The following is a 13,316-nucleotide window of genomic DNA, read 5'->3' as shown; positions in this document are numbered from 1 at the left end:
TCACAACACGCGTAAATATTCCGTCGTGGGTGGAACAAAGCCGTTGGTCATGTGAAGTGATTACAGAGGACTAACATTGATAAAATATTCGCGCCAATTCACCCTGTGAATGTGGTTGAAAAGCAAAGCTGTAAACGGAACACACAACGGTTACCCATGCGACTTCACTTAAATTCACTCACGTCGCTCTACAAAAAGTGAAACCATAGAGAAGTGAAATGTACTTCATCACACCATTTATGACTTCAAAGAGATGTTCTTGGCAAGGTTAAATTAATGCATGATGCATGAATGGTGGTTAGTGGAGTTGCATTGGTGTAGCACATGAGTGGAAACACCTTTTTTATAAAATTGAAGGAAGCCCAAACCTGGTGTTAGACGATCTTCTCCGTCTCTGCCGCCGCGGACGGAGGCGACGAGACCAGAGGCAGAGACGAAAAGGGAGGGGGAGGAGGGGGAAATACTGCCGTATTTACCCGATTCTAACGCGCCCCCGATTCTAACGCGCACCCAATTTTCCTGGCAAAAAAAACCCCGAAAAAACTTGCACCTCCGATTGTAACGCGCACGGGACTTTGTGACCTAGACAAACGAATGCGAGAGAAACGGGCGATTTATTTCCCCAAGTAATCTCGCTCTCGTCGCTCTCCGCTGACCACAACATCTCGGCATCGGTGCCTTCAAGCGCGTTCGCGATGCCACACTTCTGAACGAACGTTCAACCATGGTCGATGGGATCGTGGCCCACGCCTCGCACGCCCATCCCGAGAGCTTCTCCAGAGGTGAACGCTTCAGCCGACTGCTCGTTTTCAACGCGTGGGAGCTGCTGCTGCCATTGCTGTTATCAAGCGCGCAAGTGAAACGATTTGACGATTTGTGTGAACGCCGATAGAAAAGCCTAGGCGCCTAGGCATGCTTCGTCCGAAAAACCGTTGCTAAAAGCTTTGGCGCCATCTTGAGATGGCGATGGGTGGGACGAAATTTCCGCTGTTTCGGCAGTTTCGGTTTTGTATCCGATTCTAACGCGCGTGCGATTTTTCGGCCTATTTTTTCGGAAAAAAAAGTGCGCGTTAGAATCGGGTAAATACGGTAATCAGATTTCTGAACGGCCCGGAGTGCGGCCCAGGGGAGTGGTTCCTTCTTCACTGGAGCCCATATGCGGCCCGCGCCGCCTGTGGCCTGTCCACCAGCTGAAGCTGGGTAGGCACAGAGAGGCTGGACAGCAGCATCTCCCATTGCTCTTGTTGGGTAGTTGACGGAAAGAGAGGAGGGTGCTCAGGGCTAAAGTCGCACGCTCGATTATGTGGAGGAGTGCTCCTACTTCAGGGCAAAATTTCCATTCAGCGTCGTAGCGATTCGGGTGCATTAATGGAAGACGTGTCGGGTGTGGGAAGGAGCCGGATTGTATGAGCCGTAGGGTAGTTTTTTGTTCTCTGGACAGATCGTAGGGCGAAGGTAGGGTCCGTCTATGAAGACGATAGTGCTGGGTTGTGTCCCTGAACGTGACAAGCGGGTTACTGTCATCGTGCAGCTCCATAGCGCGTGGGGTAAAAGCGCTGGCTTGTTGGTGGTGTATTTGTTGCCCTGCATTGAAGCGTGAGTGGGTGTCCAGATGAGCTGAATGGAACCGTTTGGATAGTGGTTTTTTAGCACACGGAGTGCGGGTCGGGACTCCCAACCGGGCTGGTAATTCCGGTAGGCTTGTAGGGAATTGGTGACTACCTTCCGAGCTCCTGGTTGAGTGAGAGCCAAGGCGATGGCTGCCTCTTCTGCTGCCGTCATGTCTTGGGACTTGAGTGAGGTACACACAAGGTGGTGGGTTCTGGAGGTAGCCACGCTGATGGTGTATTACTTCCCTGGATGTTGGGAGGCGTCTGTGTAGATAACTGCATGATCCCCACGGTGGGTGGTATTGAGCGCTTGATCCCGTGCTTGTCGGCTACCCTCGTCGTGTGAGGCGTTCATATTTCTAAGAAAAGCGAGCATCTTTAGGTCTTGTCACCAAGAGTCCGGGAGTACATCAAGCGGAGTGGCACTCTGTTCTGCGCAGCCAATCTGATGAAGGATGCGGTGACCCGCCGCAGTTCTGCTCAATCGGAGCTTCTGGTTGCAAAGATCGCCCTCTATCAGCTCTTCCACCGTGTTGTGGAGCACCGTGCTAAGCAGGCTCTAGGTGGACGTTTTCATGGGAATACCAATGGCCTGCTCAACCGCCGTTCTAATCGTTATATAAAGCTCCCTTATGTCCTCCTTGCCGAGAAGAAGACAGTAAGTGACAGTAAGTTGACTTAAGTGATTCTCGAGAGGACAAAAGCGGGTAGGCGGCGCGAGCCCCTTGGGGCCGAGCGCCGGACGCCTGACCTGAAGCTCCTAGGGCTGGCCCGGATGATGCCATCGGCGCCACCGGACCGTTATTAGTCAATAAAGTCTTTTCTCTCTCTCTCTGAAATAATCGAAAGGTATTGGATTCCTGACGCTTCGCTCCTTCTTGGTAACTCGCCTGATCATGTCTATGATTTCATTGATGCTGTGTTTGAGGCACTGCAAGGATACGTCACTCTTGGTGTTGGCCTGGAAATGTCGGCCCAGCATCTTGGTGCTGGGGCTTGGAGGGACGACAAGGAGCTGTGATTTTTTTACGTGAACACGGGAGACCGCAGGCTTCAGCACATTAGCGTACTAGAAGTGAGATGCCATGCGTTGGTGTGAGCTTCCTTTAACTTTTGTAACTCTTAGCACATGCGCAAGGCGCGCACGGGGCCGCTAGTCGTGCCGTGGGCGGACCGCACAGCGGCGCGAGAGGTCGCGTGACGTGATATTCAGCGGGAATGCAAGGGGTAAACCCGTAGATGTGCTTGGTGAGTGCACCCCCTGTCTTACCCACCTCCGCGTGGGCTCGTCGCTAAATCGGCAAGACAACGGGCTCTCACTTTGTTATTCTATTAGTTCCAGGTTCGAATCCTGACGGTGCCACTAAATTCTTTTATTTGCTCGCAGTAGTTTTCTGTTCACACTAACGGTCCCGAAAGAACCCTTGGGGGGTAGAGGTAAAAAGCTTTGCTTTCAAATGAAGGACGCTCACACTAATGCGTAAGAATTTAACGTTTATAAGCTCTACGAAACAGTAGCGCTTTTCGCTACTTTCGAGGCTTAAACAACGCCTTACGGCGTTGTTTAAGCCTCGTCGCTGTACGAGGGACCATAGCTGGGTGTTCTTTCTCTATCGCACACGGTTCTGCACCGCACGTGGCCTTGTTGCCTTCCTTCGTGGCGCGCTCTTATCGCTGCGGCGGCGGCACCTGGCCTTCCTCCGCCATGTCCCGCGCATCGGTCCCGCGCACGTCTCATTTCCCTCCTCGCCTATGTTTCCCCTGCCAGCTCTCTCTCCCCATTATCGGGCCGCTGCTCCGTGCCGGGCGCTAGCGGAAGGGTGTGGTTTGACCAGTAGTGCTCAAGGGCAAAATTGGTCACCCCGCGAAGACTGCCCAATATAGCGTAGTGTAGCTGGCGCTACAAAAAAGGACCCTGTCACTCTGTGAAGGTGGTAAGGGTAGAGAAAGCAAGTATTGAGGTGTTTTTGTGGGAGCGATCCAGGGGTCCATGAGTCAACCGTTCGGTGGTCGCTCTGGATGCCAAAAGAATCTGGGCCTCCTGTTGACCGTTGGTCGTCAGGTTGTCCCACAGCTCGTTCGGAGGAGGAGGAGGGAAATAGAACAGACAACGGGGATAGTTGGTGATTGTTCATTTGGTTGCTGAGAGCGCTCACAAAACCGGGAGAAAGGTAGAAAAAAGAGGCGACACGGCACTAACTCGCAACTATCTGTTTATTGAAAAGAAGCACAAATATATACTGACATCTCGCGCCGTGCGCTCATTTCGCCCCAAAAAGCAATGACAGCACCCTTTACAGGCAGTGTATACACATACCGGTGTACGCGCGACAGTCGAAGGTGAAGAGCATTAAAGGACTGAAACCATGACACACCAAAAGGCGCTACGATAGCAATGAGTAGCACAAATAAAAGTATTCTTTGTCTGTCATAGAAGTTGTGGGTGCACTAACACATCTATCGCCGGACCTTCTTATGTGAAACGCTTTTGTTAGCTATCTAGAGACTTTTAGCGATGTCGTGGCAAAACTGTCGTATTGCAGAAGATGGCTGAACCATAAAGTTTCACACTGATATATACTAGAGAGAAATCTGCCGGTAGCGTCTAGGCGAGTGCCTCAGCGATCGTTCCGTCGTGTGCCGGGCAGCACGTTCCACTTGTCATTGGCATGGCTTATGAATAGGCTGTAAAGTCGACTCTGGCTGCGCAAAAGCAACAATATTACGGTTCACGGTTGACCAAGTTTATTTTGTTATTTTAAAATCGAAGCTCCAAAGAGATTTATTTGTCAGGGATTATTTAGAAGCGCCATGCAAGATGAATAATAAAACGACGTTACCCAGTTTTGTCGATTTTGGCTTCCAGACAAAAAACCCTTGTGGCTAGCCAAGCTAGGTAGGCGAGGAACGTCGCTAGCTGCAATGGCGCCGTCCACTGCGGCCCGCGATGGCGGCGCCAGATTTCCCTCTAGTATAGGTTAGTATGGAACTCTATGGGGTGAACACCGATGCGGGGTACAGTGTTCCCATAGTTGGGAGCCTTCCTTTGATTTTTCAGAGTTTTTATGTTATTGCATACGTATGTTTCGGCGTCGGCAAGTCTGGCTTGGGTAAGTGTGTCCACACGAAAACGGGCTAAGATAAACAACGCATTAAAGGAGCTATGAAGACAAAATACAAGTTGGGTTTATTAGAAAGACTGCTTAGTCCCGATAAGAATGATACCAATATCATCGCAATCGTCGAACAAATAACGGAGATATTAAAGAAAACGTGTGAAGCAGTCGCGACTTCCTAACCAATTTCCCACAACTTTTCTATGACGTCACGGAACTTTGTTTATGCGATTGGCGGCCGCCGAACTGACCTGTCGCGACGACACATAACTGGACGTCTGTAATGGGGCCTCTAGTTCCATTTCACCGCATCACTTAACTGCTAACGTGTAGTTAACGCACTGAAAATTATGTTTTATTGTTGGCCCGTATGACGTCATTCTTGCTCATAACACGTCACTGTGGCGTAAAATTTCAAAGTTTTTAAATACTTCTTGCTTTTTTTCGTTAAAAAACATATTTTGGTGCTCTAATGGAGCAATGGAGCTGAGTGAGATACTGATTCCTAGTTCTTTCAAATTACACGAAGTTGTATTTTCTCTTCATGGCTACTTTAAGGGCGAGGTATGTTTAACGTGGCATGCTTGTTTTCTCGAAGGTTTCAGAATGGAAGATAACATCGTCTATTTTGACGAATAACTTGGTCAGTTTGTTTGGGGCCGAGAAAACCACATCGACGTCATACCGGTTAGAAACATTTTTTTAGACCATGCGACATCTTGTGCGTAGTGCCTCGTGCGCTGGTATGGCGGCACAACTGATGTGCTGTGTTCAGCGCCATTTTGCTGACAACGAAGGCATAACTTTTGAATACCGCGAGCAGACGACATCCCGTAGTATGGCATTTAACACTAGGATTAGCAAGAGAAAAAAACTTATGGCCACTATTCTGTTGCAATGACATACCAACAGCCAAACGGTACTTCAATAAACAGAAAATGTTTCAGAAGGGCGACAGGAAAGCGATACCACTTGTATTCAAGCGCCGGACTGCCTCTTCCTAGCGTGGACTCCGTAATTTCGCAGCGGCTTCAAATGTATAGCACTGCGGCGCCCAAACGAAAGACCAAAATAAAAAGACAGAAGCCCGAGAACCCTCTTACGGGGAGCGAGACACGAGTACAGGAGTGTGCGTGTGTGTTTGCATCGGCTCCAGGAAGCTATAATGTGTGTGTGACAGAAAGCGCGAATGCTGCGGCAATAGAGAAACTGTTTTGGGGGCCCGTGGGCCCCTGAAGAAGATGAAATGACGACGCAACGTCCCGACGGCGTCGGGAACGCTTCAGTGGGTTTGGTATATTAAGCTTTATTTACATCCCGCTCAGGACATAACTTCGGCGGGAAGCTTATTGTGGAGAAGACCGGCGATGAGACACCACGGCGCTTGTAGAAGCGAGTGCCTCCCGTGTAAACTCCACTGCGCCTGGTCGGTGCCAGGAAGTGATTGGGTGCTTGGATGTCCGTTGTGTGTGTGGAATTGAGGTGAAATGTTCGTGTGTACATCGCGACAGTCAGGATATACGGTTTGGAGATCCGAAGATTCAGGTTTGTATTGGCAGGATTTTGAAAATAAAACTGAGCATTAAAAATCTACCTGGAACGGCCGAAACTAGGATGAGCGTTCGTTGGATGGGCTCAAAAAATGTAGCTTGATGCTTTCTTTCAAATGTGTTCATATGTTGATAAGCGCATACTTAACATGCGAACATTTTGGACGTAGATGCGAGTGATGAATTCCTCACGAAAGCCTCTATACATTCACTGAAATTGTTGTCCACCCTTCTATTACTCGACATAGCCACAGGTAGAGACATTGTAGGGCGCGCAGCGGTAGTTATAATTTCACACGAAAGGTTTCCATCGCAATCGTAGTGCCTATGAAAAAAAAGAAGTCATCTGGAATAATGCAGAACATATCAAAGCTCATAGGGCTTTTTTTAAGACCATTTTATTTTGCCACAGGGCATAGATAAGGCGGTAAGAATACTTGATGATGAAAGGTCATTAGATAAAAATGAAAATGTTCGCTTCGCGGACGCAGTGCGGTAGGGAACGATGACGGGGCCCATGTATCCATGAGACGTAAGCGTATGCATCGTCTACACGGAGGCCCGTCGCCACAAGATGCCGCAGCCTCGTCGGACTCGAGGCGAGGCAGGACCGCAGGAAGTGGTGAACGTCGGCGATCGCGTGGCTGCGATAGCAAACTGGGAACCGGGTTTGCATGAGAATGTCGAAAGTGAGGCCATTGGCGGGTCACCGTGGGTGTTAAGCCCCTCCTCTCGCCCCCCCCCCCCTCCATCCGTTTCCTCCTAAGCGAAACCTCCTCGGCAGGGCCGGATTAAGGGACGGGGGCTACGGGGGCTGCAGCCCCGGGCCCCCAGCTGTCAGGGGCCCCGCTCGACCATATAAAAAATTGCTTGAGTGTGCTTGAGCCCCAATCGAAAGTTGGATAGAAGCTTCAACCTTACTTTCACATCAAAGCTGTCTAACTCGTGACAGGTGGGAGGAAGGGGGAAGGGGGAGGTGGGGCTCAATCTATGGTTGACAACTTTCGGGTCCATTTCATTTAAATTTAGTTATTCCTACTCCCCCTCCTTGTTTTCTCGAAGTTTCTGAGAAGGCGTCTTGGACCAAGCGGCCTAAGAATCCACAGAAAAAAGGCCCCGAGCTCGGCGCGGTCTTTTTCGGCACAGGTCGTTTCGGTTGTCTTTTCGGTAAACGGACCTCCAAGCACGCGAACGTTTCGGCGCGCGCACGTTTCGGTATAAGGAAGGGTCAGGCATGCGAATAATGAGATAATGCCTGAAGAACATTGTGAACTGTTTAACCCTGAGGGACGTTAAATATAATTGTTGACAACTTAAGCATTGCCCTAGGGGCTCAGGTATCTGTGTACACAGTTTCTGCCAGAAATTGCACTGTATAACGCTTGACAAAGAAGTTCATTGTGATGGCGGCCCGTTCCATACAGCTATTGGATTAGTTGAACCGCATAAGGGTGATTGATATCGATTCGATATTTCTCGCTGAAGTGATTCAGTTTGTTTGAACTACCTGAAGAGTTACACTTTCGAAGACACAATCCCGAGTGATCTTTTCAAAAAAATAATGCAGAAGATATTGCTTGTATTGCTCATATGTTTATACCTAACTCTTCCTGTAACAAACTAACAGACTGAACACTGAGTGAGTGAGTGAGTGAGTGAGTGAGTGAGTGAATGAGTGAGTGAGTGAGTGAGTGAGTGAGTGAGTGAGTGAGTGAGTGAGTGAGTGAGTGAGTGAGTGAGTGAGTGAGTGAGTGAGTGAGTGAGTGAGTGAGTTAGCAAACGGGCTGACCGATCCTTGCGAGATGGGCCGGCAATTGTTTCGCCCTAATGACACCTTTTAAAACTATTCGTGGCAAATCACCAAGAGTCACAAAGGTTTTCGTTCTTCAAAAAGTTCAGGAGAAGAGGCTGGATGTCTCGCCTATAGTGACCGTGCCCTTTTGTGAATAAGATATCGCGCCGAAAGGGGAATGCGGGACGGCTCTCCTTCTGAGTGCTTTAAATAATGCTGGGTGCTCCATAGCATGCGCTGAAGCACATCTCTTGAAATCTGTTTTTAAGCAAAGCTGCTTGGGTTCCACTATCGTTAAGAAGTTGAAATCTTTATTAGGGGTGTGCGAATATCACATATTTCGAATACGAGTCGAATAGGAATATCTAGCTTCGAATATCGAATCGAATACCGAATAGTTAAGGGGGACGTGGCTTTTGAAAACAACTGTTTTATTTCTGTGTGGATTTTCATAAAAATTAGCACAGCAACAGGGAATGCTCGTGTGATAACAAAATAAAAATTTCATATTGTTATTTCGCAAACTTTATATATAAAATTTCCTTTCTGTTCACCTTGTAACGAACTTGAGGGGCCTGTAAAGCCTGATATAAACCTTGGTCGAAGTGCTTTGCATTCCCAAATGAAAGCAGGAGGACGTGAGAGTCTTAGACATTTTTATTAAAACACATTTGTTTAGTTTTCAGTTTTTTAGAGGTGAATGATTAACTAGCATATAGACACTGAACGACTATTGTGATACAAAATTAAAAAAAAAGTAAACCTGAAAATCCAAGAGTGTCACGACCTGAACTGTTCATCAAGGTATGTAACGCGATAAAAGGAATAAAATTAGACCTAGTGGTCACAAAGAAATCACTCTAACAAGAGACGTAGGTGGCAAGAAAAACTGTTTTGTGATAACGGCTTCCGAAGTTGCAACATAGATTTCATTCAAAAGTCGCTAGGGTTGTATCCTTTCGTGTCATTTCGAACACGTAAAACTGAGTTTTGACTTCTTTTTTGCTTTATAACCTTGTTTGGAGCAGCAGCTTAAGTGCAGGTGTTCATTTCCGAAGGTTTACATAACACAAGGATACAAATGAGCTACTTCGGAGGTTTGCCTAATATTATGCATAGCCCTAACTTAAATACATGTTTTTTTCATGTTTCAATACATGTTTCAATACATTTTTTAGTACTCTTGAAATTCAGGGCGTCCAATATTCCTCGCAGCACAGCCAATATGCCTAAACTGTATGTGTATGCATTGGTAAGATTTTCCAAAAAATTAATTTTTTCAATTCAATGACAGTAGCGTACATTTTTAACGCCGTCAACACGTCTTTATTCCCAACTCAGACCTGCTTGCATGATTTTTTGAAGTTTACGGTAAACGTTGCGAAAAAGCGATATGGCTCTCCCGCATCGCGGAGCTCAAAGCAACATGTCATGCTTTGTTTATCCCTGACATGGCCCGTCAGGTTACTCTTAAGATTAAATCTAGCGTCACAGGCATTAATTACAACTGTACTGGCGGTCAATCGTACCCGGTGGCGCAGTCAGGTGATATTTCAACGCGCAGCGGCTACGCTGTGTGCGTCGCAGCTTTTGACGCGTCGGCCGCTTTTTTCCCAAGGCTAGCGAGCCTACTGCCAAACATACCAATAACGAAGTGTGTGAACATCACAAATCAGACGAAAAGTTCACTTCGCGAACCGCTATCAAAAGCGAGCACCCCGCGTTTCACCCGACAGGGTAAACTCACGCGCAGCACGAAGCGTTCGATGACCTCCACCTTTCGAGCTTCGCAACTTCCCGTAATCGGGCTTGTGATCGCAGGCATTCTCCTCGCAATAATGTCCGTATTAAATACCAAAGCCGACAAAATGACTGAACAGAAGCTTAGTCCAGCGAAGCAACGCAAATGACTCAGAAACGCGCATAGGCAGTTCAAGCGGCCGACATCTTCCATTGCCGCAGCGACGCCCAATCAGGAAGGCGGTTTTAACGCCCGCCGACCGCAGGGGCAACTGCGCTTCAGCATCTATTTCTGGCTTCGTTAGTGCGTCTTTCTTTTTCTGTCGATAATGCGTTTTTGAGTGCACAAAAATAAAAGAGACGGCCACGACCGGAAAGAGGATCGCTCGGCCGATCCAATGGTACCAAAATGGCCGCGCCCGGTGGCACCGTCGCGGAGATAGAGAGCTCCGAGAATAGCCGTTTTGTTCGGCACTTTGCGCTGACATTTTGTCACCCCGGCTGACAAAAGTTTTTATGCCACTTTGCTACAGTTTTCGGTGCAGAAACATTGCAAACTCACAGGATAGAAAACATAGAAGACGAAGACGTGGCTTTCAAAAAACGATGTTTTGGTCTTTTTTTAGAAGTCCCCTCCTTAAGTCCCCTCCTTAGAAGTCCCCTCCTTTTTTTAGAGGTCCCCTCCTTAAACTAAACAATCCAAATATTCGATAATCGCGGATTATTCGAACCATTTCGAATATTGGAAATCTCTCGAATACATGGTTTTGCAGGCGAATACCAATATAACATTTAATATTCGAGTAATAGTCAAAATTTTCGAATATTCGCACACCCCTAATCTTGATCCATCATGTCGATGGAACGAGACATAGTCTCACATGGCTTATTTCCCTTATCGTATACACACTGTAACTATGCATTGAAAAGTGAAACCACTGTGATTATAGGTGAATTTTATTGGCGCTGTAGGACGGGACACAGAAGAAAATGCGCGGGACGAACGCGAGATTTCAACTGAATTTTTTGTAGCGAAAGCTTTCTTAGTAGGACCGATCGCGTTCCGTAAAAAAATCTGACGCATTTCCTCATATACCGGTTGGTGGACTTAAAGCTTTGATAAGCTCTGTGGACACGTGGTGCGTGCGGGAAAGTGGGCTCGCATTGCGTCGAAACGGCTACTTGAAAATCTGGAAAAAGGGACGCTTCTAGATACTACAGTACACACGCATCGATCATGAAGGAGGAGCACGATAGTATAGCTGGTAGCCATTGAAAAGTTTAGCTGTCAGTTTCTGCGCTTGACAACACTGAAATGTCCACAGACATGGCCGAAGCGCCACGGACCTGGCGCGGCTTATGCCACTGCGGCCGCACGCCGATGAAAAAAAAAAAAAAAAACCGGCGTGCGCCGTCTGCTCCGATTCAACCCGATTCTCAGCGGCGGTGTCAACAGAGTTGCTATTAACCGCACTCACGTTGGCGTCCAGACATTGCTTTGCGTTCAGCGGGCTAGAGCTTGGAATGTCCATCCCATACCATGCGCTTAGCACGGACAAGTACCGCCATCCCGCGGAGCTCGACGTAACCAGTGATGGAGCATTCACATGGTTGCCTGCATGCGTGCCTCGCTATTGAATACAGGCTATACCTTTATCGCATAAACCACGCATCGGTATACATTCACATCCTTCCTACACTCTTAGCCAAAATGGGAGAAAATAAGACTAACTGCAGCAATTACGCCTCGGGAGGAACATTTAGTCCCCAAAAGACCAAACGTGCGAAGATTAGGGCCGTGTGCAAAATGAAGGGACCAAACGTTGGTCCCTCGACGCGAATGGGACCAACGGAAAGACTAACAGCGCCCTTTGCTCCCGCAACGCTGCTGTTGCTCCCCCTGGCGGGGGCCCTCCGACTTGTTTCTACTTTTTCGGCGGCCAGCGGCGACGGACGTGCGAAAGGTGAGCTGCGGCGGCGACGGCTTTTCCCCATTCGCCCTTTTTTTGAAGTTCGTGAGCTTGCACCTTAGCGTCAGAGTGCCAGCTATTTTTTAAAACCAACGCCAGTCGATTCGCTGTGCGTTACTGCCGACGGCGACCTAATTTTTATTTGTTTCGGTCAATATTTACCCAATTTTTCGCTTAACCCTACAATAGTAAAAATGCAATTTCGCTTTAAACAAGTTGCCCAACCGCATAAATAACCGTCCCAGCAGGAGCAACGTACAAAAAGGAAGCTAACCGCTAACTTCTTTTCTTTTGAAATTGCAGTTTTAATACATTTATAGCCAGAAATGTCAAAGCGTGGTTAACACGTGGCCGAGAATCTTGAAGGGCCCTAACTTTTAGGCAAACATATGAACACTAAAATAACACAAGACTTACTCGCAACAACACGATTTACTCGCAGACATTAAATTTTAAATGAAAACGTGATATTTTAAACAGGAAAATTACAAGAAGTCTGGCAGAACGCCGGAACTGCAACGGACGCGTACACTCTGAGGCTGAGTAGGGCAAAAATAGTTGCACCCTCGTAAGCGCAACTACGTCCAGAATAAAACTAGACAAAAATGGTTAAAATCTGATGTAAATTGGCTGAGTAAGGCATTTTTTTTTCATATTTTGCGGAACCCGAACTTGTAATCTGCCGGACCACAGCAGAACGGCAAAATGAAGTGTTCCTCGAAGGCGCGGTCGGACCGCCGTAATAAAAATCCTCTAACAAAATCGTAGAATCTTTATGTATCTCACGGCAAGTTTTTTTTTTTTTTTGAGAATAGAGTGTCAATACCTTTTCCAGTACCGGCCCTCCTTGTGGCCGCCACGGTGAACCTAACTGGCAGTAACGCGCCCCCCCAAAATTGTTTGGCTTTCGGGGAACTCGTTCACGAAACATTCTCGTCCTGCAGTCCTTCCCGCACCCACCCGTCACCCGTGCCTTTCAGATGAATTTCACAGTAGCAGGCCACGCTCGCGTGACTCATCTAACGTGGCCGAAAGCTTCCTTCACTTTTTTTCATTTTCGTTGCTCCCTCACTGGTAGCCAAGCGCTCGCAGCGTGGTCAGCCTCAAACATCCTTTTCTTTGAAAGCCTTTTTTTGTGTGCACGTACGAACTCACTGTGAACTGTCCGCAAAGAGGAAATAAAAACGTGCAGCCATAGCCACTCCCCATGCAGAAAGCTGAGAGGACGCCGTTTTATTTGTTTCGCCCGAGGCTATTTCTTAAACATTGTTAAATTTATTAAACATTGAGAAAATTTGGCTCTTAATACATTTTTGAAATAAAAACGCATTCTTCGACACCGACATCACAGCCAGAAATCAATAATGACCTTGTTCTATACAAACCCGCACCATCAGCGCAGGAAAGCAGGTTTTCTTCCAATAATTAAATATTTCTTCTTGTTTTCTTTTTATTTTTGATTGCAGTCTAACCATTTTGATTTAGAGCTAATGCTGACAGGAAGCGTCTCTTTCCCTACATGTCTTGTGAAAGAGGGG

The sequence above is a fragment of the Haemaphysalis longicornis genome, unplaced genomic scaffold, assembly GCF_048455015.1.
Source record: "Haemaphysalis longicornis isolate Haplotype H1 unplaced genomic scaffold, Haemaphysalis longicornis Haplotype H1 scaffold_3, whole genome shotgun sequence".
Taxonomy (NCBI): domain Eukaryota; kingdom Metazoa; phylum Arthropoda; class Arachnida; order Ixodida; family Ixodidae; genus Haemaphysalis; species Haemaphysalis longicornis.
The sequence above is the reverse complement of the archived record's forward strand: the minus strand, read 5'-3'. Positions refer to the sequence as shown.